Source organism: Centroberyx affinis, unplaced genomic scaffold (genome assembly GCF_046629955.1).
Source record: "Centroberyx affinis isolate AG114_WGS23_722 - 3 ecotype Tasmania unplaced genomic scaffold, CSIRO-AGI_Caff_v1 ptg001720l_1, whole genome shotgun sequence".
Taxonomy (NCBI): domain Eukaryota; kingdom Metazoa; phylum Chordata; class Actinopteri; order Beryciformes; family Berycidae; genus Centroberyx; species Centroberyx affinis.
Genome location: NW_027280128.1, coordinates 120989 through 142782, shown reverse-complemented (window position 1 = coordinate 142782; position 21794 = coordinate 120989). Strand labels below are relative to the sequence as shown.

Genomic DNA, 21794 nt, shown 5'->3' with positions numbered 1-21794 from the left:
CTTACTTTAAAAGCCTGTGTGTCAGCAGAGAAAGGGAAATGTTTGGTCGGAAGAAAGAGATATTTCTGATGACAATCACGTTTAACGTAATGTGACTAAAAAAGAAAAAGCACCTCCTTCGAGCCGGAATTGAACCAGCGACCTAAGGATAACTGCCACTGTCAACCTACAGTCCTCCGCTCTACCAGCTGAGCTATCGAAGGGTTGAGGGGAAAAAAGACACACCTTGCGCTCTACCACTCACGTTTGCCCCAACTATGGATAAGCTTTGGTTTTTCTGAGCAAATGTAGTGCCAGCCTGTCAGCTGTTGGCTTCAGTCCAAAGTATGTCTGCACATTTGACAGAAAATGTGAATCTTGATCCGAAGAACACACGCACCCAGAAAGTTCCCTGATGGTCTAGTGGTCAGGATTCGGCGCTCTCACCGCCGCGGCCGGGGTTCGATTCCCGGTCAGGGAAAGCTATTGTTAAGTCACCGACAGTGTAAGATCACTAGCGCCTCATCACTTTGTCCAACGCTCCTCACCAGTCTTACCAGCCCTGTGTCAAAGAGCAACAGCTCCCTTCAAGCAGGGGCCGGACAATTATGTGCCATGGAGCGTGAGACTATGCATGTTTTCGTTCCAACCAAACGCTACACCAGATGATGTCAGTGCCGAAGAACACACGCACCCAGAAAGTTCCCTGATGGTCTAGTGGTCAGGATTCGGCGCTCTCACCGCCGCGGCCCGGGTTCGATTCCCGGTCAGGGAAAGCTATTGTTAAGTCACCGACAGTGTAAGATCACTAGCGCCTCATCACTTTGTCCAACGCTCCTCACCACTCTTACCAGTCCTGTGTCAAAGAGCAACAGCTCCCTTCAAGCAGGGGCCGGACAATTATGTGCCATGGAGCGTGAGACTATGCATGTTTTCGTTCCAACCAAACGCTACACCACATGATGTCAGTGACTAGCACACGTGCGGCCAGAGAGGAGGAAGGCATCAGGGAAGTCACCTGCTGAATTGCGTGGTCGCAATGAAAACCTGCGTACGCTTGGCCCTCCATGGCGCATGGTTGCCCACCGCCGCCTTCAAGCTTTTCTTGCAGATCGAAGAGAGTTTGTACCGGAAAGGAAGCCACTGGTGATTGTAAGCGGTTGGATCCCAACTAAATGATAAGACACTTTGCAAAAACACCTCTGTGCTCCTGGCCGAGCCATCGTAGTAAGCTTGTTGGGGGCTTTGACAGAAATGAAAAAAACTTGCAAGCGGCAAAGGGTCTAGGAGTGCCCTGTGCCGTAGTGGAGTGGTGGTCAGGATTAAGTGCTCTCTCCCTGTCACCATCTGAGTTCAGATTTGATCGTGTCAGGCCAAAGAACGTCAAGTTTTGTCCTGGTGACCACTTGCGTACCGGACCAAAAGCAATAGTGTCACGATGGGCACAAGGAAAAAGGGAAACAAGTACAGCTCCCGCAACTTACTTTAAAAGCCTGCTTGTCAGCAGAGAAAGGGAAATGTTTGCTCGGAAGAAAGAGATACTTCTGATGACAATCACATTTAACGTAATGTGACTAAAAAAGAAAAAGCAACTCCTTGGAGCCGGAATTGAACCAGCGACCTAAGGATAACTGCCACTGTCAACCTACAGTCCTCCGCTCTACCAGCTGAGCTATCGAAGGGACCAGGAAGAACCACACACCTTGCGCTCCACCGCTCACGTTTGCCCCATAATACGGATAAGCTTTGGTTTTTCAGAACTAATGTAGCGCCACCCTGTCAGCTGTTCGCCTCAGTCCAAAGCATCTCTGCACATTTGACAGAAAATATGAATCTCGATCTGAAGAAGAGACACCCGGAAAGGTCCCTGATGGTCTAGTGGTCAGGATTCGGCGCTTTCACCGCCGCGGCCCGGGTTCGATTCCCGGTCAGGGAAAGCTATTCTTACGTCACCGACAGCGTAAGGTCACCGAGCCTCATCGCTTTGTCTGATGCTCCTCACCAGTCGTACCCATCCGGTGCTGAAGAGCAACAGCTCTCTTAAAGCAGGGTTTGGACGATTATGTGCCATGGAGCCTGAGAATGAAAACATACACAGTCTGGAGCGTGAGACTATGCCTGTTTTCATTCCGACCAAAACTGCACCAGGTGACTTCACCAAAAAGTGACAGTGTCACGATGGGCACAAGGAAAAAGGGAAACCAGTAGAGCTCCCGCAACTTACTTTAAAAGCCTGTGTGTCAGCAGAGAAAGGGAAATGTTTGGTCGGAAGAAAGAGATATTTCTGATGACAATCACGTTTAACGTAATGTGACTAAAAAAGAAAAAGCACCTCCTTCGAGCCGGAATTGAACCAGCGACCTAAGGATAACTGCCACTGTCAACCTACAGTCCTCCGCTCTACCAGCTGAGCTATCGAAGGGTTGAGGGGAAAAAAGACACACCTTGCGCTCTACCACTCACGTTTGCCCCAACTATGGATAAGCTTTGGTTTTTCTGAGCAAATGTAGTGCCAGCCTGTCAGCTGTTGGCTTCAGTCCAAAGTATGTCTGCACATTTGACAGAAAATGTGAATCTTGATCCGAAGAACACACGCACCCAGAAAGTTCCCTGATGGTCTAGTGGTCAGGATTCGGCGCTCTCACCGCCGCGGCCCGGGTTCGATTCCCGGTCAGGGAAAGCTATTGTTAAGTCACCGACAGTGTAAGATCACTAGCGCCTCATCACTTTGTCCAACGCTCCTCACCAGTCTTACCAGCCCTGTGTCAAAGAGCAACAGCTCCCTTCAAGCAGGGGCCGGACAATTATGTGCCATGGAGCGTGAGACTATGCATGTTTTCGTTCCAACCAAACGCTACACCAGATGATGTCAGTGCCGAAGAACACACGCACCCAGAAAGTTCCCTGATGGTCTAGTGGTCAGGATTCGGCGCTCTCACCGCCGCGGCCCGGGTTCGATTCCCGGTCAGGGAAAGCTATTGTTAAGTCACCGACAGTGTAAGATCACTAGCGCCTCATCACTTTGTCCAACGCTCCTCACCACTCTTACCAGTCCTGTGTCAAAGAGCAACAGCTCCCTTCAAGCAGGGGCCGGACAATTATGTGCCATGGAGCGTGAGACTATGCATGTTTTCGTTCCAACCAAACGCTACACCACATGATGTCAGTGACTAGCACACGTGCGGCCAGAGAGGAGGAAGGCATCAGGGAAGTCACCTGCTGAATTGCGTGGTCGCAATGAAAACCTGCGTACGCTTGGCCCTCCATGGCGCATGGTTGCCCACCGCCGCCTTCAAGCTTTTCTTGCAGATCGAAGAGAGTTTGTACCGGAAAGGAAGCCACTGGTGATTGTAAGCGGTTGGATCCCAACTAAATGATAAGACACTTTGCAAAAACACCTCTGTGCTCCTGGCCGAGCCATCGTAGTAAGCTTGTTGGGGGCTTTGACAGAAATGAAAAAAACTTGCAAGCGGCAAAGGGTCTAGGAGTGCCCTGTGCCGTAGTGGAGTGGTGGTCAGGATTAAGTGCTCTCTCCCTGTCACCATCTGAGTTCAGATTTGATCGTGTCAGGCCAAAGAACGTCAAGTTTTGTCCTGGTGACCACTTGCGTACCGGACCAAAAGCAATAGTGTCACGATGGGCACAAGGAAAAAGGGAAACAAGTACAGCTCCCGCAACTTACTTTAAAAGCCTGCTTGTCAGCAGAGAAAGGGAAATGTTTGCTCGGAAGAAAGAGATACTTCTGATGACAATCACATTTAACGTAATGTGACTAAAAAAGAAAAAGCAACTCCTTCGAGCCGGAATTGAACCAGCGACCTAAGGATAACTGCCACTGTCAACCTACAGTCCTCCGCTCTACCAGCTGAGCTATCGAAGGGACCAGGAAGAACCACACACCTTGCGCTCCACCGCTCACGTTTGCCCCATAATACGGATAAGCTTTGGTTTTTCAGAACTAATGTAGCGCCACCCTGTCAGCTGTTCGCCTCAGTCCAAAGCATCTCTGCACATTTGACAGAAAATATGAATCTCGATCTGAAGAAGAGACACCCGGAAAGGTCCCTGATGGTCTAGTGGTCAGGATTCGGCGCTTTCACCGCCGCGGCCCGGGTTCGATTCCCGGTCAGGGAAAGCTATTCTTACGTCACCGACAGCGTAAGGTCACCGAGCCTCATCGCTTTGTCTGATGCTCCTCACCAGTCGTACCCATCCGGTGCTGAAGAGCAACAGCTCTCTTAAAGCAGGGTTTGGACGATTATGTGCCATGGAGCCTGAGAATGAAAACATACACAGTCTGGAGCGTGAGACTATGCCTGTTTTCATTCCGACCAAAACTGCACCAGGTGACTTCACCAAAAAGTGACAGTGTCACGATGGGCACAAGGAAAAAGGGAAACCAGTAGAGCTCCCGCAACTTACTTTAAAAGCCTGTGTGTCAGCAGAGAAAGGGAAATGTTTGGTCGGAAGAAAGAGATATTTCTGATGACAATCACGTTTAACGTAATGTGACTAAAAAAGAAAAAGCACCTCCTTCGAGCCGGAATTGAACCAGCGACCTAAGGATAACTGCCACTGTCAACCTACAGTCCTCCGCTCTACCAGCTGAGCTATCGAAGGGTTGAGGGGAAAAAAGACACACCTTGCGCTCTACCACTCACGTTTGCCCCAACTATGGATAAGCTTTGGTTTTTCTGAGCAAATGTAGTGCCAGCCTGTCAGCTGTTGGCTTCAGTCCAAAGTATGTCTGCACATTTGACAGAAAATGTGAATCTTGATCCGAAGAACACACGCACCCAGAAAGTTCCCTGATGGTCTAGTGGTCAGGATTCGGCGCTCTCACCGCCGCGGCCCGGGTTCGATTCCCGGTCAGGGAAAGCTATTGTTAAGTCACCGACAGTGTAAGATCACTAGCGCCTCATCACTTTGTCCAACGCTCCTCACCAGTCTTACCAGCCCTGTGTCAAAGAGCAACAGCTCCCTTCAAGCAGGGGCCGGACAATTATGTGCCATGGAGCGTGAGACTATGCATGTTTTCGTTCCAACCAAACGCTACACCAGATGATGTCAGTGCCGAAGAACACACGCACCCAGAAAGTTCCCTGATGGTCTAGTGGTCAGGATTCGGCGCTCTCACCGCCGCGGCCCGGGTTCGATTCCCGGTCAGGGAAAGCTATTGTTAAGTCACCGACAGTGTAAGATCACTAGCGCCTCATCACTTTGTCCAACGCTCCTCACCACTCTTACCAGTCCTGTGTCAAAGAGCAACAGCTCCCTTCAAGCAGGGGCCGGACAATTATGTGCCATGGAGCGTGAGACTATGCATGTTTTCGTTCCAACCAAACGCTACACCACATGATGTCAGTGACTAGCACACGTGCGGCCAGAGAGGAGGAAGGCATCAGGGAAGTCACCTGCTGAATTGCGTGGTCGCAATGAAAACCTGCGTACGCTTGGCCCTCCATGGCGCATGGTTGCCCACCGCCGCCTTCAAGCTTTTCTTGCAGATCGAAGAGAGTTTGTACCGGAAAGGAAGCCACTGGTGATTGTAAGCGGTTGGATCCCAACTAAATGATAAGACACTTTGCAAAAACACCTCTGTGCTCCTGGCCGAGCCATCGTAGTAAGCTTGTTGGGGGCTTTGACAGAAATGAAAAAAACTTGCAAGCGGCAAAGGGTCTAGGAGTGCCCTGTGCCGTAGTGGAGTGGTGGTCAGGATTAAGTGCTCTCTCCCTGTCACCATCTGAGTTCAGATTTGATCGTGTCAGGCCAAAGAACGTCAAGTTTTGTCCTGGTGACCACTTGCGTACCGGACCAAAAGCAATAGTGTCACGATGGGCACAAGGAAAAAGGGAAACAAGTACAGCTCCCGCAACTTACTTTAAAAGCCTGCTTGTCAGCAGAGAAAGGGAAATGTTTGCTCGGAAGAAAGAGATACTTCTGATGACAATCACATTTAACGTAATGTGACTAAAAAAGAAAAAGCAACTCCTTCGAGCCGGAATTGAACCAGCGACCTAAGGATAACTGCCACTGTCAACCTACAGTCCTCCGCTCTACCAGCTGAGCTATCGAAGGGACCAGGAAGAACCACACACCTTGCGCTCCACCGCTCACGTTTGCCCCATAATACGGATAAGCTTTGGTTTTTCAGAACTAATGTAGCGCCACCCTGTCAGCTGTTCGCCTCAGTCCAAAGCATCTCTGCACATTTGACAGAAAATATGAATCTCGATCTGAAGAAGAGACACCCGGAAAGGTCCCTGATGGTCTAGTGGTCAGGATTCGGCGCTTTCACCGCCGCGGCCCGGGTTCGATTCCCGGTCAGGGAAAGCTATTCTTACGTCACCGACAGCGTAAGGTCACCGAGCCTCATCGCTTTGTCTGATGCTCCTCACCAGTCGTACCCATCCGGTGCTGAAGAGCAACAGCTCTCTTAAAGCAGGGTTTGGACGATTATGTGCCATGGAGCCTGAGAATGAAAACATACACAGTCTGGAGCGTGAGACTATGCCTGTTTTCATTCCGACCAAAACTGCACCAGGTGACTTCACCAAAAAGTGACAGTGTCACGATGGGCACAAGGAAAAAGGGAAACCAGTAGAGCTCCCGCAACTTACTTTAAAAGCCTGTGTGTCAGCAGAGAAAGGGAAATGTTTGGTCGGAAGAAAGAGATATTTCTGATGACAATCACGTTTAACGTAATGTGACTAAAAAAGAAAAAGCACCTCCTTCGAGCCGGAATTGAACCAGCGACCTAAGGATAACTGCCACTGTCAACCTACAGTCCTCCGCTCTACCAGCTGAGCTATCGAAGGGTTGAGGGGACAAAAGACACACCTTGCGCTCTACCACTCACGTTTGCCCCAACTATGGATAAGCTTTGGTTTTTCTGAGCAAATGTAGTGCCAGCCTGTCAGCTGTTGGCTTCAGTCCAAAGTATGTCTGCACATTTGACAGAAAATGTGAATCTTGATCCGAAGAACACACGCACCCAGAAAGTTCCCTGATGGTCTAGTGGTCAGGATTCGGCGCTCTCACCGCCGCGGCCCGGGTTCGATTCCCGGTCAGGGAAAGCTATTGTTAAGTCACCGACAGTGTAAGATCACTAGCGCCTCATCACTTTGTCCAACGCTCCTCACCAGTCTTACCAGCCCTGTGTCAAAGAGCAACAGCTCCCTTCAAGCAGGGGCCGGACAATTATGTGCCATGGAGCGTGAGACTATGCATGTTTTCGTTCCAACCAAACGCTACACCAGATGATGTCAGTGCCGAAGAACACACGCACCCAGAAAGTTCCCTGATGGTCTAGTGGTCAGGATTCGGCGCTCTCACCGCCGCGGCCCGGGTTCGATTCCCGGTCAGGGAAAGCTATTGTTAAGTCACCGACAGTGTAAGATCACTAGCGCCTCATCACTTTGTCCAACGCTCCTCACCACTCTTACCAGTCCTGTGTCAAAGAGCAACAGCTCCCTTCAAGCAGGGGCCGGACAATTATGTGCCATGGAGCGTGAGACTATGCATGTTTTCGTTCCAACCAAACGCTACACCACATGATGTCAGTGACTAGCACACGTGCGGCCAGAGAGGAGGAAGGCATCAGGGAAGTCACCTGCTGAATTGCGTGGTCGCAATGAAAACCTGCGTACGCTTGGCCCTCCATGGCGCATGGTTGCCCACCGCCGCCTTCAAGCTTTTCTTGCAGATCGAAGAGAGTTTGTACCGGAAAGGAAGCCACTGGTGATTGTAAGCGGTTGGATCCCAACTAAATGATAAGACACTTTGCAAAAACACCTCTGTGCTCCTGGCCGAGCCATCGTAGTAAGCTTGTTGGGGGCTTTGACAGAAATGAAAAAAACTTGCAAGCGGCAAAGGGTCTAGGAGTGCCCTGTGCCGTAGTGGAGTGGTGGTCAGGATTAAGTGCTCTCTCCCTGTCACCATCTGAGTTCAGATTTGATCGTGTCAGGCCAAAGAACGTCAAGTTTTGTCCTGGTGACCACTTGCGTACCGGACCAAAAGCAATAGTGTCACGATGGGCACAAGGAAAAAGGGAAACAAGTACAGCTCCCGCAACTTACTTTAAAAGCCTGCTTGTCAGCAGAGAAAGGGAAATGTTTGCTCGGAAGAAAGAGATACTTCTGATGACAATCACATTTAACGTAATGTGACTAAAAAAGAAAAAGCAACTCCTTGGAGCCGGAATTGAACCAGCGACCTAAGGATAACTGCCACTGTCAACCTACAGTCCTCCGCTCTACCAGCTGAGCTATCGAAGGGACCAGGAAGAACCACACACCTTGCGCTCCACCGCTCACGTTTGCCCCATAATACGGATAAGCTTTGGTTTTTCAGAACTAATGTAGCGCCACCCTGTCAGCTGTTCGCCTCAGTCCAAAGCATCTCTGCACATTTGACAGAAAATATGAATCTCGATCTGAAGAAGAGACACCCGGAAAGGTCCCTGATGGTCTAGTGGTCAGGATTCGGCGCTTTCACCGCCGCGGCCCGGGTTCGATTCCCGGTCAGGGAAAGCTATTCTTACGTCACCGACAGCGTAAGGTCACCGAGCCTCATCGCTTTGTCTGATGCTCCTCACCAGTCGTACCCATCCGGTGCTGAAGAGCAACAGCTCTCTTAAAGCAGGGTTTGGACGATTATGTGCCATGGAGCCTGAGAATGAAAACATACACAGTCTGGAGCGTGAGACTATGCCTGTTTTCATTCCGACCAAAACTGCACCAGGTGACTTCACCAAAAAGTGACAGTGTCACGATGGGCACAAGGAAAAAGGGAAACCAGTAGAGCTCCCGCAACTTACTTTAAAAGCCTGTGTGTCAGCAGAGAAAGGGAAATGTTTGGTCGGAAGAAAGAGATATTTCTGATGACAATCACGTTTAACGTAATGTGACTAAAAAAGAAAAAGCACCTCCTTCGAGCCGGAATTGAACCAGCGACCTAAGGATAACTGCCACTGTCAACCTACAGTCCTCCGCTCTACCAGCTGAGCTATCGAAGGGTTGAGGGGACAAAAGACACACCTTGCGCTCTACCACTCACGTTTGCCCCAACTATGGATAAGCTTTGGTTTTTCTGAGCAAATGTAGTGCCAGCCTGTCAGCTGTTGGCTTCAGTCCAAAGTATGTCTGCACATTTGACAGAAAATGTGAATCTTGATCCGAAGAACACACGCACCCAGAAAGTTCCCTGATGGTCTAGTGGTCAGGATTCGGCGTTCTCACCGCCGCGGCCCGGGTTCGATTCCCGGTCAGGGAAAGCTATTGTTAAGTCACCGACAGTGTAAGATCACTAGCGCCTCATCACTTTGTCCAACGCTCCTCACCAGTCTTACCAGCCCTGTGTCAAAGAGCAACAGCTCCCTTCAAGCAGGGGCCGGACAATTATGTGCCATGGAGCGTGAGACTATGCATGTTTTCGTTCCAACCAAACGCTACACCAGATGATGTCAGTGCCGAAGAACACACGCACCCAGAAAGTTCCCTGATGGTCTAGTGGTCAGGATTCGGCGCTCTCACCGCCGCGGCCCGGGTTCGATTCCCGGTCAGGGAAAGCTATTGTTAAGTCACCGACAGTGTAAGATCACTAGCGCCTCATCACTTTGTCCAACGCTCCTCACCACTCTTACCAGTCCTGTGTCAAAGAGCAACAGCTCCCTTCAAGCAGGGGCCGGACAATTATGTGCCATGGAGCGTGAGACTATGCATGTTTTCGTTCCAACCAAACGCTACACCACATGATGTCAGTGACTAGCACACGTGCGGCCAGAGAGGAGGAAGGCATCAGGGAAGTCACCTGCTGAATTGCGTGGTCGCAATGAAAACCTGCGTACGCTTGGCCCTCCATGGCGCATGGTTGCCCACCGCCGCCTTCAAGCTTTTCTTGCAGATCGAAGAGAGTTTGTACCGGAAAGGAAGCCACTGGTGATTGTAAGCGGTTGGATCCCAACTAAATGATAAGACACTTTGCAAAAACACCTCTGTGCTCCTGGCCGAGCCATCGTAGTAAGCTTGTTGGGGGCTTTGACAGAAATGAAAAAAACTTGCAAGCGGCAAAGGGTCTAGGAGTGCCCTGTGCCGTAGTGGAGTGGTGGTCAGGATTAAGTGCTCTCTCCCTGTCACCATCTGAGTTCAGATTTGATCGTGTCAGGCCAAAGAACGTCAAGTTTTGTCCTGGTGACCACTTGCGTACCGGACCAAAAGCAATAGTGTCACGATGGGCACAAGGAAAAAGGGAAACAAGTACAGCTCCCGCAACTTACTTTAAAAGCCTGCTTGTCAGCAGAGAAAGGGAAATGTTTGCTCGGAAGAAAGAGATACTTCTGATGACAATCACATTTAACGTAATGTGACTAAAAAAGAAAAAGCAACTCCTTCGAGCCGGAATTGAACCAGCGACCTAAGGATAACTGCCACTGTCAACCTACAGTCCTCCGCTCTACCAGCTGAGCTATCGAAGGGACCAGGAAGAACCACACACCTTGCGCTCCACCGCTCACGTTTGCCCCATAATACGGATAAGCTTTGGTTTTTCAGAACTAATGTAGCGCCACCCTGTCAGCTGTTCGCCTCAGTCCAAAGCATCTCTGCACATTTGACAGAAAATATGAATCTCGATCTGAAGAAGAGACACCCGGAAAGGTCCCTGATGGTCTAGTGGTCAGGATTCGGCGCTTTCACCGCCGCGGCCCGGGTTCGATTCCCGGTCAGGGAAAGCTATTCTTACGTCACCGACAGCGTAAGGTCACCGAGCCTCATCGCTTTGTCTGATGCTCCTCACCAGTCGTACCCATCCGGTGCTGAAGAGCAACAGCTCTCTTAAAGCAGGGTTTGGACGATTATGTGCCATGGAGCCTGAGAATGAAAACATACACAGTCTGGAGCGTGAGACTATGCCTGTTTTCATTCCGACCAAAACTGCACCAGGTGACTTCACCAAAAAGTGACAGTGTCACGATGGGCACAAGGAAAAAGGGAAACCAGTAGAGCTCCCGCAACTTACTTTAAAAGCCTGTGTGTCAGCAGAGAAAGGGAAATGTTTGGTCGGAAGAAAGAGATATTTCTGATGACAATCACGTTTAACGTAATGTGACTAAAAAAGAAAAAGCACCTCCTTCGAGCCGGAATTGAACCAGCGACCTAAGGATAACTGCCACTGTCAACCTACAGTCCTCCGCTCTACCAGCTGAGCTATCGAAGGGTTGAGGGGACAAAAGACACACCTTGCGCTCTACCACTCACGTTTGCCCCAACTATGGATAAGCTTTGGTTTTTCTGAGCAAATGTAGTGCCAGCCTGTCAGCTGTTGGCTTCAGTCCAAAGTATGTCTGCACATTTGACAGAAAATGTGAATCTTGATCCGAAGAACACACGCACCCAGAAAGTTCCCTGATGGTCTAGTGGTCAGGATTCGGCGCTCTCACCGCCGCGGCCCGGGTTCGATTCCCGGTCAGGGAAAGCTATTGTTAAGTCACCGACAGTGTAAGATCACTAGCGCCTCATCACTTTGTCCAACGCTCCTCACCAGTCTTACCAGCCCTGTGTCAAAGAGCAACAGCTCCCTTCAAGCAGGGGCCGGACAATTATGTGCCATGGAGCGTGAGACTATGCATGTTTTCGTTCCAACCAAACGCTACACCAGATGATGTCAGTGCCGAAGAACACACGCACCCAGAAAGTTCCCTGATGGTCTAGTGGTCAGGATTCGGCGCTCTCACCGCCGCGGCCCGGGTTCGATTCCCGGTCAGGGAAAGCTATTGTTAAGTCACCGACAGTGTAAGATCACTAGCGCCTCATCACTTTGTCCAACGCTCCTCACCACTCTTACCAGTCCTGTGTCAAAGAGCAACAGCTCCCTTCAAGCAGGGGCCGGACAATTATGTGCCATGGAGCGTGAGACTATGCATGTTTTCGTTCCAACCAAACGCTACACCACATGATGTCAGTGACTAGCACACGTGCGGCCAGAGAGGAGGAAGGCATCAGGGAAGTCACCTGCTGAATTGCGTGGTCGCAATGAAAACCTGCGTACGCTTGGCCCTCCATGGCGCATGGTTGCCCACCGCCGCCTTCAAGCTTTTCTTGCAGATCGAAGAGAGTTTGTACCGGAAAGGAAGCCACTGGTGATTGTAAGCGGTTGGATCCCAACTAAATGATAAGACACTTTGCAAAAACACCTCTGTGCTCCTGGCCGAGCCATCGTAGTAAGCTTGTTGGGGGCTTTGACAGAAATGAAAAAAACTTGCAAGCGGCAAAGGGTCTAGGAGTGCCCTGTGCCGTAGTGGAGTGGTGGTCAGGATTAAGTGCTCTCTCCCTGTCACCATCTGAGTTCAGATTTGATCGTGTCAGGCCAAAGAACGTCAAGTTTTGTCCTGGTGACCACTTGCGTACCGGACCAAAAGCAATAGTGTCACGATGGGCACAAGGAAAAAGGGAAACAAGTACAGCTCCCGCAACTTACTTTAAAAGCCTGCTTGTCAGCAGAGAAAGGGAAATGTTTGCTCGGAAGAAAGAGATACTTCTGATGACAATCACATTTAACGTAATGTGACTAAAAAAGAAAAAGCAACTCCTTGGAGCCGGAATTGAACCAGCGACCTAAGGATAACTGCCACTGTCAACCTACAGTCCTCCGCTCTACCAGCTGAGCTATCGAAGGGACCAGGAAGAACCACACACCTTGCGCTCCACCGCTCACGTTTGCCCCATAATACGGATAAGCTTTGGTTTTTCAGAACTAATGTAGCGCCACCCTGTCAGCTGTTCGCCTCAGTCCAAAGCATCTCTGCACATTTGACAGAAAATATGAATCTCGATCTGAAGAAGAGACACCCGGAAAGGTCCCTGATGGTCTAGTGGTCAGGATTCGGCGCTTTCACCGCCGCGGCCCGGGTTCGATTCCCGGTCAGGGAAAGCTATTCTTACGTCACCGACAGCGTAAGGTCACCGAGCCTCATCGCTTTGTCTGATGCTCCTCACCAGTCGTACCCATCCGGTGCTGAAGAGCAACAGCTCTCTTAAAGCAGGGTTTGGACGATTATGTGCCATGGAGCCTGAGAATGAAAACATACACAGTCTGGAGCGTGAGACTATGCCTGTTTTCATTCCGACCAAAACTGCACCAGGTGACTTCACCAAAAAGTGACAGTGTCACGATGGGCACAAGGAAAAAGGGAAACCAGTAGAGCTCCCGCAACTTACTTTAAAAGCCTGTGTGTCAGCAGAGAAAGGGAAATGTTTGGTCGGAAGAAAGAGATATTTCTGATGACAATCACGTTTAACGTAATGTGACTAAAAAAGAAAAAGCACCTCCTTCGAGCCGGAATTGAACCAGCGACCTAAGGATAACTGCCACTGTCAACCTACAGTCCTCCGCTCTACCAGCTGAGCTATCGAAGGGTTGAGGGGACAAAAGACACACCTTGCGCTCTACCACTCACGTTTGCCCCAACTATGGATAAGCTTTGGTTTTTCTGAGCAAATGTAGTGCCAGCCTGTCAGCTGTTGGCTTCAGTCCAAAGTATGTCTGCACATTTGACAGAAAATGTGAATCTTGATCCGAAGAACACACGCACCCAGAAAGTTCCCTGATGGTCTAGTGGTCAGGATTCGGCGTTCTCACCGCCGCGGCCCGGGTTCGATTCCCGGTCAGGGAAAGCTATTGTTAAGTCACCGACAGTGTAAGATCACTAGCGCCTCATCACTTTGTCCAACGCTCCTCACCAGTCTTACCAGCCCTGTGTCAAAGAGCAACAGCTCCCTTCAAGCAGGGGCCGGACAATTATGTGCCATGGAGCGTGAGACTATGCATGTTTTCGTTCCAACCAAACGCTACACCAGATGATGTCAGTGCCGAAGAACACACGCACCCAGAAAGTTCCCTGATGGTCTAGTGGTCAGGATTCGGCGCTCTCACCGCCGCGGCCCGGGTTCGATTCCCGGTCAGGGAAAGCTATTGTTAAGTCACCGACAGTGTAAGATCACTAGCGCCTCATCACTTTGTCCAACGCTCCTCACCACTCTTACCAGTCCTGTGTCAAAGAGCAACAGCTCCCTTCAAGCAGGGGCCGGACAATTATGTGCCATGGAGCGTGAGACTATGCATGTTTTCGTTCCAACCAAACGCTACACCACATGATGTCAGTGACTAGCACACGTGCGGCCAGAGAGGAGGAAGGCATCAGGGAAGTCACCTGCTGAATTGCGTGGTCGCAATGAAAACCTGCGTACGCTTGGCCCTCCATGGCGCATGGTTGCCCACCGCCGCCTTCAAGCTTTTCTTGCAGATCGAAGAGAGTTTGTACCGGAAAGGAAGCCACTGGTGATTGTAAGCGGTTGGATCCCAACTAAATGATAAGACACTTTGCAAAAACACCTCTGTGCTCCTGGCCGAGCCATCGTAGTAAGCTTGTTGGGGGCTTTGACAGAAATGAAAAAAACTTGCAAGCGGCAAAGGGTCTAGGAGTGCCCTGTGCCGTAGTGGAGTGGTGGTCAGGATTAAGTGCTCTCTCCCTGTCACCATCTGAGTTCAGATTTGATCGTGTCAGGCCAAAGAACGTCAAGTTTTGTCCTGGTGACCACTTGCGTACCGGACCAAAAGCAATAGTGTCACGATGGGCACAAGGAAAAAGGGAAACAAGTACAGCTCCCGCAACTTACTTTAAAAGCCTGCTTGTCAGCAGAGAAAGGGAAATGTTTGCTCGGAAGAAAGAGATACTTCTGATGACAATCACATTTAACGTAATGTGACTAAAAAAGAAAAAGCAACTCCTTCGAGCCGGAATTGAACCAGCGACCTAAGGATAACTGCCACTGTCAACCTACAGTCCTCCGCTCTACCAGCTGAGCTATCGAAGGGACCAGGAAGAACCACACACCTTGCGCTCCACCGCTCACGTTTGCCCCATAATACGGATAAGCTTTGGTTTTTCAGAACTAATGTAGCGCCACCCTGTCAGCTGTTCGCCTCAGTCCAAAGCATCTCTGCACATTTGACAGAAAATATGAATCTCGATCTGAAGAAGAGACACCCGGAAAGGTCCCTGATGGTCTAGTGGTCAGGATTCGGCGCTTTCACCGCCGCGGCCCGGGTTCGATTCCCGGTCAGGGAAAGCTATTCTTACGTCACCGACAGCGTAAGGTCACCGAGCCTCATCGCTTTGTCTGATGCTCCTCACCAGTCGTACCCATCCGGTGCTGAAGAGCAACAGCTCTCTTAAAGCAGGGTTTGGACGATTATGTGCCATGGAGCCTGAGAATGAAAACATACACAGTCTGGAGCGTGAGACTATGCCTGTTTTCATTCCGACCAAAACTGCACCAGGTGACTTCACCAAAAAGTGACAGTGTCACGATGGGCACAAGGAAAAAGGGAAACCAGTAGAGCTCCCGCAACTTACTTTAAAAGCCTGTGTGTCAGCAGAGAAAGGGAAATGTTTGGTCGGAAGAAAGAGATATTTCTGATGACAATCACGTTTAACGTAATGTGACTAAAAAAGAAAAAGCACCTCCTTCGAGCCGGAATTGAACCAGCGACCTAAGGATAACTGCCACTGTCAACCTACAGTCCTCCGCTCTACCAGCTGAGCTATCGAAGGGTTGAGGGGACAAAAGACACACCTTGCGCTCTACCACTCACGTTTGCCCCAACTATGGATAAGCTTTGGTTTTTCTGAGCAAATGTAGTGCCAGCCTGTCAGCTGTTGGCTTCAGTCCAAAGTATGTCTGCACATTTGACAGAAAATGTGAATCTTGATCCGAAGAACACACGCACCCAGAAAGTTCCCTGATGGTCTAGTGGTCAGGATTCGGCGCTCTCACCGCCGCGGCCCGGGTTCGATTCCCGGTCAGGGAAAGCTATTGTTAAGTCACCGACAGTGTAAGATCACTAGCGCCTCATCACTTTGTCCAACGCTCCTCACCAGTCTTACCAGCCCTGTGTCAAAGAGCAACAGCTCCCTTCAAGCAGGGGCCGGACAATTATGTGCCATGGAGCGTGAGACTATGCATGTTTTCGTTCCAACCAAACGCTACACCAGATGATGTCAGTGCCGAAGAACACACGCACCCAGAAAGTTCCCTGATGGTCTAGTGGTCAGGATTCGGCGCTCTCACCGCCGCGGCCCGGGTTCGATTCCCGGTCAGGGAAAGCTATTGTTAAGTCACCGACAGTGTAAGATCACTAGCGCCTCATCACTTTGTCCAACGCTCCTCACCACTCTTACCAGTCCTGTGTCAAAGAGCAACAGCTCCCTTCAAGCAGGGGCCGGACAATTATGTGCCATGGAGCGTGAGACTATGCATGTTTTCGTTCCAACCAAATGCTACACCACATGATGTCAGTGACTAGCACACGTGCGGCCAGAGAGGAGGAAGGCATCAGGGAAGTCACCTGCTGAATTGCGTGGTCGCAATGAAAACCTGCGTACGCTTGGCCCTCCATGGCGCATGGTTGCCCACCGCCGCCTTCAAGCTTTTCTTGCAGATCGAAGAGAGTTTGTACCGGAAAGGAAGCCACTGGTGATTGTAAGCGGTTGGATCCCAACTAAATGATAAGACACTTTGCAAAAACACCTCTGTGCTCCTGGCCGAGCCATCGTAGTAAGCTTGTTGGGGGCTTTGACAGAAATGAAAAAAACTTGCAAGCGGCAAAGGGTCTAGGAGTGCCCTGTGCCGTAGTGGAGTGGTGGTCAGGATTAAGTGCTCTCTCCCTGTCACCATCTGAGTTCAGATTTGATCGTGTCAGGCCAAAGAACGTCAAGTTTTGTCCTGGTGACCACTTGCGTACCGGACCAAAAGCAATAGTGTCACGATGGGCACAAGGAAAAAGGGAAACAAGTACAGCTCCCGCAACTTACTTTAAAAGCCTGCTTGTCAGCAGAGAAAGGGAAATGTTTGGTCGGAAGAAAGAGATACTTCTGATGACAATCACATTTAACGTAATGTGACTAAAAAAGAAAAAGCAACTCCTTCGAGCCGGAATTGAACCAGCGACCTAAGGATAACTGCCACTGTCAACCTACAGTCCTCCGCTCTACCAGCTGAGCTATCGAAGGGACCAGGAAGAAGCACACACCTTGCGCTCCACCGCTCACGTTTGCCCCATAATACGGATAAGCTTTGGTTTTTCAGAACTAATGTATCGCCACCCTGTCAGCTGTTCGCCTCAGTCCAAAGCATCTCTGCACATTTGACAGAAAATATGAATCTCGATCTGAAGAAGAGACACCCGGAAAGGTCCCTGATGGTCTAGTGGTCAGGATTCGGCGCTTTCACCGCCGCGGCCCGGGTTCGATTCCCGGTCAGGGAAAGCTATTCTTACGTCACCGACAGCGTAAGGTCACCGAGCCTCATCGCTTTGTCTGATGCTCCTCACCAGTCGTACCCATCCGGTGCTGAAGAGCAACAGCTCTCTTAAAGCAGGGTTTGGACGATTATGTGCCATGGAGCCTGAGAATGAAAACATACACAGTCTGGAGCGTGAGACTATGCCTGTTTTCATTCCGACCAAAACTGCACCAGGTGACTTCACCAAAAAGTGACAGTGTCACGATGGGCACAAGGAAAAAGGGAAACCAGTAGAGCTCCCGCAACTTACTTTAAAAGCCTGTGTGTCAGCAGAGAAAGGGAAATGTTTGGTCGGAAGAAAGAGATATTTCTGATGACAATCACGTTTAACGTAATGTGACTAAAAAAGAAAAAGCACCTCCTTCGAGCCGGAATTGAACCAGCGACCTAAGGATAACTGCCACTGTCAACCTACAGTCCTCCGCTCTACCAGCTGAGCTATCGAAGGGTTGAGGGGAAAAAAGACACACCTTGCGCTCTACCACTCACGTTTGCCCCAACTATGGATAAGCTTTGGTTTTTCTGAGCAAATGTAGTGCCAGCCTGTCAGCTGTTGGCTTCAGTCCAAAGTATGTCTGCACATTTGACAGAAAATGTGAATCTTGATCCGAAGAACACACGCACCCAGAAAGTTCCCTGATGGTCTAGTGGTCAGGATTCGGCGCTCTCACCGCCGCGGCCCGGGTTCGATTCCCGGTCAGGGAAAGCTATTGTTAAGTCACCGACAGTGTAAGATCACTAGCGCCTCATCACTTTGTCCAACGCTCCTCACCAGTCTTACCAGCCCTGTGTCAAAGAGCAACAGCTCCCTTCAAGCAGGGGCCGGACAATTATGTGCCATGGAGCGTGAGACTATGCATGTTTTCGTTCCAACCAAACGCTACACCAGATGATGTCAGTGCCGAAGAACACACGCACCCAGAAAGTTCCCTGATGGTCTAGTGGTCAGGATTCGGCGCTCTCACCGCCGCGGCCCGGGTTCGATTCCCGGTCAGGGAAAGCTATTGTTAAGTCACCGACAGTGTAAGATCACTAGCGCCTCATCACTTTGTCCAACGCTCCTCACCAGTCTTACCAGCCCTGTGTCAAAGAGCAACAGCTCCCTTCAAGCAGGGGCCGGACAATTATGTGCCATGGAGCGTGAGACTATGCATGTTTTCGTTCCAACCAAACGCTACACCACATGATGTCAGTGACTAGCACACGTGCGGCCAGAGAGGAGGAAGGCATCAGGGAAGTCACCTGCTGAATTGCGTGGTCGCAATCAAAACCTGCGTACGCTTGGCCCTCCATGGCGCATGGTTGCCCACCGCCGCCTTCAAGCTTTTCTTGCAGATCGAAGAGAGTTTGTACCGGAAAGGAAGCCACTGGTGATTGTAAGCGGTTGGATCCCAACTAAATGATAAGACACTTTGCAAAAACACCTCTGTGCTCCTGGCCGAGCCATCGTAGTAAGCTTGTTGGGGGCTTTGACAGAAATGAAAAAAACTTGCAAGCGGCAAAGGGTCTAGGAGTGCCCTGTGCCGTAGTGGAGTGGTGGTCAGGATTAAGTGCTCTCTCCCTGTCACCATCTGAGTTCAGATTTGATCGTGTCAGGCCAAAGAACGTCAAGTTTTGTCCTGGTGACCACTTGCGTACCGGACCAAAAGCAATAGTGTCACGATGGGCACAAGGAAAAAGGGAAACAAGTACAGCTCCCGCAACTTACTTTAAAAGCCTGCTTGTCAGCAGAGAAAGGGAAATGTTTGCTCGGAAGAAAGAGATACTTCTGATGACAATCACATTTAACGTAATGTGACTAAAAAAGAAAAAGCAACTCCTTCGAGCCGGAATTGAACCAGCGACCTAAGGATAACTGCCACTGTCAACCTACAGTCCTCCGCTCTACCAGCTGAGCTATCGAAGGGACCAGGAAGAACCACACACCTTGCGCTCCACCGCTCACGTTTGCCCCATAATACGGATAAGCTTTGGTTTTTCAGAACTAATGTAGCGCCACCCTGTCAGCTGTTCGCCTCAGTCCAAAGCATCTCTGCACATTTGACAGAAAATATGAATCTCGATCTGAAGAAGAGACACCCGGAAAGGTCCCTGATGGTCTAGTGGTCAGGATTCGGCGCTTTCACCGCCGCGGCCCGGGTTCGATTCCCGGTCAGGGAAAGCTATTCTTACGTCACCGACAGCGTAAGGTCACCGAGCCTCATCGCTTTGTCTGATGCTCCTCACCAGTCGTACCCATCCGGTGCTGAAGAGCAACAGCTCTCTTAAAGCAGGGTTTGGACGATTATGTGCCATGGAGCCTGAGAATGAAAACATACACAGTCTGGAGCGTGAGACTATGCCTGTTTTCATTCCGACCAAAACTGCACCAGGTGACTTCACCAAAAAGTGACAGTGTCACGATGGGCACAAGGAAAAAGGGAAACCAGTAGAGCTCCCGCAACTTACTTTAAAAGCCTGTGTGTCAGCAGAGAAAGGGAAATGTTTGGTCGGAAGAAAGAGATATTTCTGATGACAATCACGTTTAACGTAATGTGACTAAAAAAGAAAAAGCACCTCCTTCGAGCCGGAATTGAACCAGCGACCTAAGGATAACTGCCACTGTCAACCTACAGTCCTCCGCTCTACCAGCTGAGCTATCGAAGGGTTGAGGGGAAAAAAGACACACCTTGCGCTCTACCACTCACGTTTGCCCCAACTATGGATAAGCTTTGGTTTTTCTGAGCAAATGTAGTGCCAGCCTGTCAGCTGTTGGCTTCAGTCCAAAGTATGTCTGCACATTTGACAGAAAATGTGAATCTTGATCCGAAGAACACACGCACCCAGAAAGTTCCCTGATGGTCTAGTGGTCAGGATTCGGCGCTCTCACCGCCGTGGCCCGGGTTCGATTCCCGGTCAGGGAAAGCTATTGTTAAGTCACCGACAGTGTAAGATCACTAGCGCCTCATCACTTTGTCCAACGCTCCTCACCAGTCTTACCAGCCCTGTGTCAAAGAGCAACAGCTCCCTTCAAGCAGGGGCCGGACAATTATGTGCCATGGAGCGTGAGACTATGCATGTTTTCGTTCCAACCAAACGCTACACCAGATGATGTCAGTGCCGAAGAACACACGCACCCAGAAAGTTCCATGATGGTCTAGTGGTCAGGATTCGGCGCTCTCACCGCCGCGGCCCGGGTTCGATTCCCGGTCAGGGAAAGCTATTGTTAAGTCACCGACAGTGTAAGATCACTAGCGCCTCATCACTTTGTCCAAAGCTCCTCACCACTCTTACCAGTCCTGTGTCAAAGAGCAACAGCTCCCTTCAAGCAGGGGCCGGACAATTATGTGCCATGGAGCGTGAGACTATGCATGTTTTCGTTCCAACCAAACGCTACACCACATGATGTCAGTGACTAGCACACGTGCGGCCAGAGAGGAGGAAGGCATCAGGGAAGTCACCTGCTGAATTGCGTGGTCGCAATGAAAACCTGCGTACGCTTGGCCCTCCATGGCGCATGGTTGCCCACCGCCGCCTTCAAGCTTTTCTTGCAGATCGAAGAGAGTTTGTACCGGAAAGGAAGCCACTGGTGATTGTAAGCGGTTGGATCCCAACTAAATGATAAGACACTTTGCAAAAACACCTCTGTGCTCCTGGCCGAGCCATCGTAGTAAGCTTGTTGGGGGCTTTGACAGAAATGAAAAAAACTTGCAAGCGGCAAAGGGTCTAGGAGTGCCCTGTGCCGTAGTGGAGTGGTGGTCAGGATTAAGTGCTCTCTCCCTGTCACCATCTGAGTTCAGATTTGATCGTGTCAGGCCAAAGAACGTCAAGTTTTGTCCTGGTGACCACTTGCGTACCGGACCAAAAGCAATAGTGTCACGATGGGCACAAGGAAAAAGGGAAACAAGTACAGCTCCCGCAACTTACTTTAAAAGCCTGCTTGTCAGCAGAGAAAGGGAAATGTTTGCTCGGAAGAAAGAGATACTTCTGATGACAATCACATTTAACGTAATGTGACTAAAAAAGAAAAAGCAACTCCTTCGAGCCGGAATTGAACCAGCGACCTAAGGATAACTGCCACTGTCAACCTACAGTCCTCCGCTCTACCAGCTGAGCTATCGAAGGGACCAGGAAGAACCACACACCTTGCGCTCCACCGCTCACGTTTGCCCCATAATACGGATAAGCTTTGGTTTTTCAGAACTAATGTAGCGCCACCCTGTCAGCTGTTCGCCTCAGTCCAAAGCATCTCTGCACATTTGACAGAAAATATGAATCTCGATCTGAAGAAGAGACACCCGGAAAGGTCCCTGATGGTCTAGTGGTCAGGATTCGGCGCTTTCACCGCCGCGGCCCGGGTTCGATTCCCGGTCAGGGAAAGCTATTCTTACGTCACCGACAGCGTAAGGTCACCGAGCCTCATCGCTTTGTCTGATGCTCCTCACCAGTCGTACCCATCCGGTGCTGAAGAGCAAC

The 21794-nt window shown here is 50.3% G+C and overlaps 49 non-coding genes across 49 annotated transcripts; 29 read left to right on the top strand and 20 right to left on the bottom strand.

Moving 5' to 3' along the window:
• Positions 1-114: 114 nt before the first annotated feature.
• Positions 115-203, bottom strand: trnay-gua (transfer RNA tyrosine (anticodon GUA)). Its single transcript is given in 2 exon segments — positions 115-150; positions 167-203. It is a non-coding gene; the product is annotated as a tRNA-Tyr (tRNA).
• A 479-nt stretch (positions 204-682) lies between these two features.
• Positions 683-754, top strand: trnae-cuc (transfer RNA glutamic acid (anticodon CUC)). Its single transcript has one exon. It is a non-coding gene; the product is annotated as a tRNA-Glu (tRNA).
• An 818-nt stretch (positions 755-1572) lies between these two features.
• On the bottom strand, positions 1573-1661 carry trnay-gua (transfer RNA tyrosine (anticodon GUA)). The gene is given in 2 exon segments: positions 1573-1608; positions 1625-1661. It is a non-coding gene; the product is annotated as a tRNA-Tyr (tRNA).
• A 182-nt stretch (positions 1662-1843) lies between these two features.
• trnae-uuc (transfer RNA glutamic acid (anticodon UUC)) lies at positions 1844-1915 on the top strand. The gene has a single exon. It is a non-coding gene; the product is annotated as a tRNA-Glu (tRNA).
• Positions 1916-2312: 397 nt separating this feature from the next.
• On the bottom strand, positions 2313-2401 carry trnay-gua (transfer RNA tyrosine (anticodon GUA)). The gene is given in 2 exon segments: positions 2313-2348; positions 2365-2401. It is a non-coding gene; the product is annotated as a tRNA-Tyr (tRNA).
• Positions 2402-2586: 185 nt separating this feature from the next.
• Positions 2587-2658, top strand: trnae-cuc (transfer RNA glutamic acid (anticodon CUC)). The gene has a single exon. It is a non-coding gene; the product is annotated as a tRNA-Glu (tRNA).
• Positions 2659-2880: 222 nt separating this feature from the next.
• On the top strand, positions 2881-2952 carry trnae-cuc (transfer RNA glutamic acid (anticodon CUC)). Its single transcript has one exon. It is a non-coding gene; the product is annotated as a tRNA-Glu (tRNA).
• Positions 2953-3770: 818 nt separating this feature from the next.
• trnay-gua (transfer RNA tyrosine (anticodon GUA)) lies at positions 3771-3859 on the bottom strand. The gene is given in 2 exon segments: positions 3771-3806; positions 3823-3859. It is a non-coding gene; the product is annotated as a tRNA-Tyr (tRNA).
• A 182-nt stretch (positions 3860-4041) lies between these two features.
• trnae-uuc (transfer RNA glutamic acid (anticodon UUC)) lies at positions 4042-4113 on the top strand. Its single transcript has one exon. It is a non-coding gene; the product is annotated as a tRNA-Glu (tRNA).
• Positions 4114-4510: 397 nt separating this feature from the next.
• trnay-gua (transfer RNA tyrosine (anticodon GUA)) lies at positions 4511-4599 on the bottom strand. Its single transcript is given in 2 exon segments — positions 4511-4546; positions 4563-4599. It is a non-coding gene; the product is annotated as a tRNA-Tyr (tRNA).
• Positions 4600-4784: 185 nt separating this feature from the next.
• Positions 4785-4856, top strand: trnae-cuc (transfer RNA glutamic acid (anticodon CUC)). The gene has a single exon. It is a non-coding gene; the product is annotated as a tRNA-Glu (tRNA).
• A 222-nt stretch (positions 4857-5078) lies between these two features.
• trnae-cuc (transfer RNA glutamic acid (anticodon CUC)) lies at positions 5079-5150 on the top strand. The gene has a single exon. It is a non-coding gene; the product is annotated as a tRNA-Glu (tRNA).
• An 818-nt stretch (positions 5151-5968) lies between these two features.
• trnay-gua (transfer RNA tyrosine (anticodon GUA)) lies at positions 5969-6057 on the bottom strand. Its single transcript is given in 2 exon segments — positions 5969-6004; positions 6021-6057. It is a non-coding gene; the product is annotated as a tRNA-Tyr (tRNA).
• Positions 6058-6239: 182 nt separating this feature from the next.
• Positions 6240-6311, top strand: trnae-uuc (transfer RNA glutamic acid (anticodon UUC)). Its single transcript has one exon. It is a non-coding gene; the product is annotated as a tRNA-Glu (tRNA).
• Positions 6312-6708: 397 nt separating this feature from the next.
• On the bottom strand, positions 6709-6797 carry trnay-gua (transfer RNA tyrosine (anticodon GUA)). Its single transcript is given in 2 exon segments — positions 6709-6744; positions 6761-6797. It is a non-coding gene; the product is annotated as a tRNA-Tyr (tRNA).
• A 185-nt stretch (positions 6798-6982) lies between these two features.
• Positions 6983-7054, top strand: trnae-cuc (transfer RNA glutamic acid (anticodon CUC)). Its single transcript has one exon. It is a non-coding gene; the product is annotated as a tRNA-Glu (tRNA).
• Positions 7055-7276: 222 nt separating this feature from the next.
• trnae-cuc (transfer RNA glutamic acid (anticodon CUC)) lies at positions 7277-7348 on the top strand. Its single transcript has one exon. It is a non-coding gene; the product is annotated as a tRNA-Glu (tRNA).
• An 818-nt stretch (positions 7349-8166) lies between these two features.
• On the bottom strand, positions 8167-8255 carry trnay-gua (transfer RNA tyrosine (anticodon GUA)). Its single transcript is given in 2 exon segments — positions 8167-8202; positions 8219-8255. It is a non-coding gene; the product is annotated as a tRNA-Tyr (tRNA).
• A 182-nt stretch (positions 8256-8437) lies between these two features.
• On the top strand, positions 8438-8509 carry trnae-uuc (transfer RNA glutamic acid (anticodon UUC)). Its single transcript has one exon. It is a non-coding gene; the product is annotated as a tRNA-Glu (tRNA).
• A 397-nt stretch (positions 8510-8906) lies between these two features.
• Positions 8907-8995, bottom strand: trnay-gua (transfer RNA tyrosine (anticodon GUA)). The gene is given in 2 exon segments: positions 8907-8942; positions 8959-8995. It is a non-coding gene; the product is annotated as a tRNA-Tyr (tRNA).
• Positions 8996-9180: 185 nt separating this feature from the next.
• On the top strand, positions 9181-9252 carry trnae-cuc (transfer RNA glutamic acid (anticodon CUC)). The gene has a single exon. It is a non-coding gene; the product is annotated as a tRNA-Glu (tRNA).
• A 222-nt stretch (positions 9253-9474) lies between these two features.
• trnae-cuc (transfer RNA glutamic acid (anticodon CUC)) lies at positions 9475-9546 on the top strand. Its single transcript has one exon. It is a non-coding gene; the product is annotated as a tRNA-Glu (tRNA).
• An 818-nt stretch (positions 9547-10364) lies between these two features.
• Positions 10365-10453, bottom strand: trnay-gua (transfer RNA tyrosine (anticodon GUA)). The gene is given in 2 exon segments: positions 10365-10400; positions 10417-10453. It is a non-coding gene; the product is annotated as a tRNA-Tyr (tRNA).
• Positions 10454-10635: 182 nt separating this feature from the next.
• Positions 10636-10707, top strand: trnae-uuc (transfer RNA glutamic acid (anticodon UUC)). The gene has a single exon. It is a non-coding gene; the product is annotated as a tRNA-Glu (tRNA).
• A 397-nt stretch (positions 10708-11104) lies between these two features.
• Positions 11105-11193, bottom strand: trnay-gua (transfer RNA tyrosine (anticodon GUA)). The gene is given in 2 exon segments: positions 11105-11140; positions 11157-11193. It is a non-coding gene; the product is annotated as a tRNA-Tyr (tRNA).
• A 185-nt stretch (positions 11194-11378) lies between these two features.
• On the top strand, positions 11379-11450 carry trnae-cuc (transfer RNA glutamic acid (anticodon CUC)). The gene has a single exon. It is a non-coding gene; the product is annotated as a tRNA-Glu (tRNA).
• A 222-nt stretch (positions 11451-11672) lies between these two features.
• Positions 11673-11744, top strand: trnae-cuc (transfer RNA glutamic acid (anticodon CUC)). The gene has a single exon. It is a non-coding gene; the product is annotated as a tRNA-Glu (tRNA).
• Positions 11745-12562: 818 nt separating this feature from the next.
• trnay-gua (transfer RNA tyrosine (anticodon GUA)) lies at positions 12563-12651 on the bottom strand. Its single transcript is given in 2 exon segments — positions 12563-12598; positions 12615-12651. It is a non-coding gene; the product is annotated as a tRNA-Tyr (tRNA).
• A 182-nt stretch (positions 12652-12833) lies between these two features.
• trnae-uuc (transfer RNA glutamic acid (anticodon UUC)) lies at positions 12834-12905 on the top strand. Its single transcript has one exon. It is a non-coding gene; the product is annotated as a tRNA-Glu (tRNA).
• Positions 12906-13302: 397 nt separating this feature from the next.
• trnay-gua (transfer RNA tyrosine (anticodon GUA)) lies at positions 13303-13391 on the bottom strand. The gene is given in 2 exon segments: positions 13303-13338; positions 13355-13391. It is a non-coding gene; the product is annotated as a tRNA-Tyr (tRNA).
• A 185-nt stretch (positions 13392-13576) lies between these two features.
• Positions 13577-13648, top strand: trnae-cuc (transfer RNA glutamic acid (anticodon CUC)). The gene has a single exon. It is a non-coding gene; the product is annotated as a tRNA-Glu (tRNA).
• A 222-nt stretch (positions 13649-13870) lies between these two features.
• Positions 13871-13942, top strand: trnae-cuc (transfer RNA glutamic acid (anticodon CUC)). The gene has a single exon. It is a non-coding gene; the product is annotated as a tRNA-Glu (tRNA).
• An 818-nt stretch (positions 13943-14760) lies between these two features.
• On the bottom strand, positions 14761-14849 carry trnay-gua (transfer RNA tyrosine (anticodon GUA)). The gene is given in 2 exon segments: positions 14761-14796; positions 14813-14849. It is a non-coding gene; the product is annotated as a tRNA-Tyr (tRNA).
• Positions 14850-15031: 182 nt separating this feature from the next.
• trnae-uuc (transfer RNA glutamic acid (anticodon UUC)) lies at positions 15032-15103 on the top strand. The gene has a single exon. It is a non-coding gene; the product is annotated as a tRNA-Glu (tRNA).
• A 397-nt stretch (positions 15104-15500) lies between these two features.
• On the bottom strand, positions 15501-15589 carry trnay-gua (transfer RNA tyrosine (anticodon GUA)). Its single transcript is given in 2 exon segments — positions 15501-15536; positions 15553-15589. It is a non-coding gene; the product is annotated as a tRNA-Tyr (tRNA).
• A 185-nt stretch (positions 15590-15774) lies between these two features.
• On the top strand, positions 15775-15846 carry trnae-cuc (transfer RNA glutamic acid (anticodon CUC)). The gene has a single exon. It is a non-coding gene; the product is annotated as a tRNA-Glu (tRNA).
• A 222-nt stretch (positions 15847-16068) lies between these two features.
• Positions 16069-16140, top strand: trnae-cuc (transfer RNA glutamic acid (anticodon CUC)). The gene has a single exon. It is a non-coding gene; the product is annotated as a tRNA-Glu (tRNA).
• An 818-nt stretch (positions 16141-16958) lies between these two features.
• On the bottom strand, positions 16959-17047 carry trnay-gua (transfer RNA tyrosine (anticodon GUA)). The gene is given in 2 exon segments: positions 16959-16994; positions 17011-17047. It is a non-coding gene; the product is annotated as a tRNA-Tyr (tRNA).
• Positions 17048-17229: 182 nt separating this feature from the next.
• trnae-uuc (transfer RNA glutamic acid (anticodon UUC)) lies at positions 17230-17301 on the top strand. The gene has a single exon. It is a non-coding gene; the product is annotated as a tRNA-Glu (tRNA).
• Positions 17302-17698: 397 nt separating this feature from the next.
• Positions 17699-17787, bottom strand: trnay-gua (transfer RNA tyrosine (anticodon GUA)). The gene is given in 2 exon segments: positions 17699-17734; positions 17751-17787. It is a non-coding gene; the product is annotated as a tRNA-Tyr (tRNA).
• A 185-nt stretch (positions 17788-17972) lies between these two features.
• On the top strand, positions 17973-18044 carry trnae-cuc (transfer RNA glutamic acid (anticodon CUC)). The gene has a single exon. It is a non-coding gene; the product is annotated as a tRNA-Glu (tRNA).
• Positions 18045-18266: 222 nt separating this feature from the next.
• On the top strand, positions 18267-18338 carry trnae-cuc (transfer RNA glutamic acid (anticodon CUC)). The gene has a single exon. It is a non-coding gene; the product is annotated as a tRNA-Glu (tRNA).
• Positions 18339-19156: 818 nt separating this feature from the next.
• trnay-gua (transfer RNA tyrosine (anticodon GUA)) lies at positions 19157-19245 on the bottom strand. The gene is given in 2 exon segments: positions 19157-19192; positions 19209-19245. It is a non-coding gene; the product is annotated as a tRNA-Tyr (tRNA).
• A 182-nt stretch (positions 19246-19427) lies between these two features.
• On the top strand, positions 19428-19499 carry trnae-uuc (transfer RNA glutamic acid (anticodon UUC)). The gene has a single exon. It is a non-coding gene; the product is annotated as a tRNA-Glu (tRNA).
• A 397-nt stretch (positions 19500-19896) lies between these two features.
• Positions 19897-19985, bottom strand: trnay-gua (transfer RNA tyrosine (anticodon GUA)). The gene is given in 2 exon segments: positions 19897-19932; positions 19949-19985. It is a non-coding gene; the product is annotated as a tRNA-Tyr (tRNA).
• Positions 19986-20170: 185 nt separating this feature from the next.
• Positions 20171-20242, top strand: trnae-cuc (transfer RNA glutamic acid (anticodon CUC)). The gene has a single exon. It is a non-coding gene; the product is annotated as a tRNA-Glu (tRNA).
• Positions 20243-20464: 222 nt separating this feature from the next.
• trnae-cuc (transfer RNA glutamic acid (anticodon CUC)) lies at positions 20465-20536 on the top strand. Its single transcript has one exon. It is a non-coding gene; the product is annotated as a tRNA-Glu (tRNA).
• Positions 20537-21354: 818 nt separating this feature from the next.
• trnay-gua (transfer RNA tyrosine (anticodon GUA)) lies at positions 21355-21443 on the bottom strand. Its single transcript is given in 2 exon segments — positions 21355-21390; positions 21407-21443. It is a non-coding gene; the product is annotated as a tRNA-Tyr (tRNA).
• Positions 21444-21625: 182 nt separating this feature from the next.
• On the top strand, positions 21626-21697 carry trnae-uuc (transfer RNA glutamic acid (anticodon UUC)). The gene has a single exon. It is a non-coding gene; the product is annotated as a tRNA-Glu (tRNA).
• Positions 21698-21794: the final 97 nt, after the last annotated feature.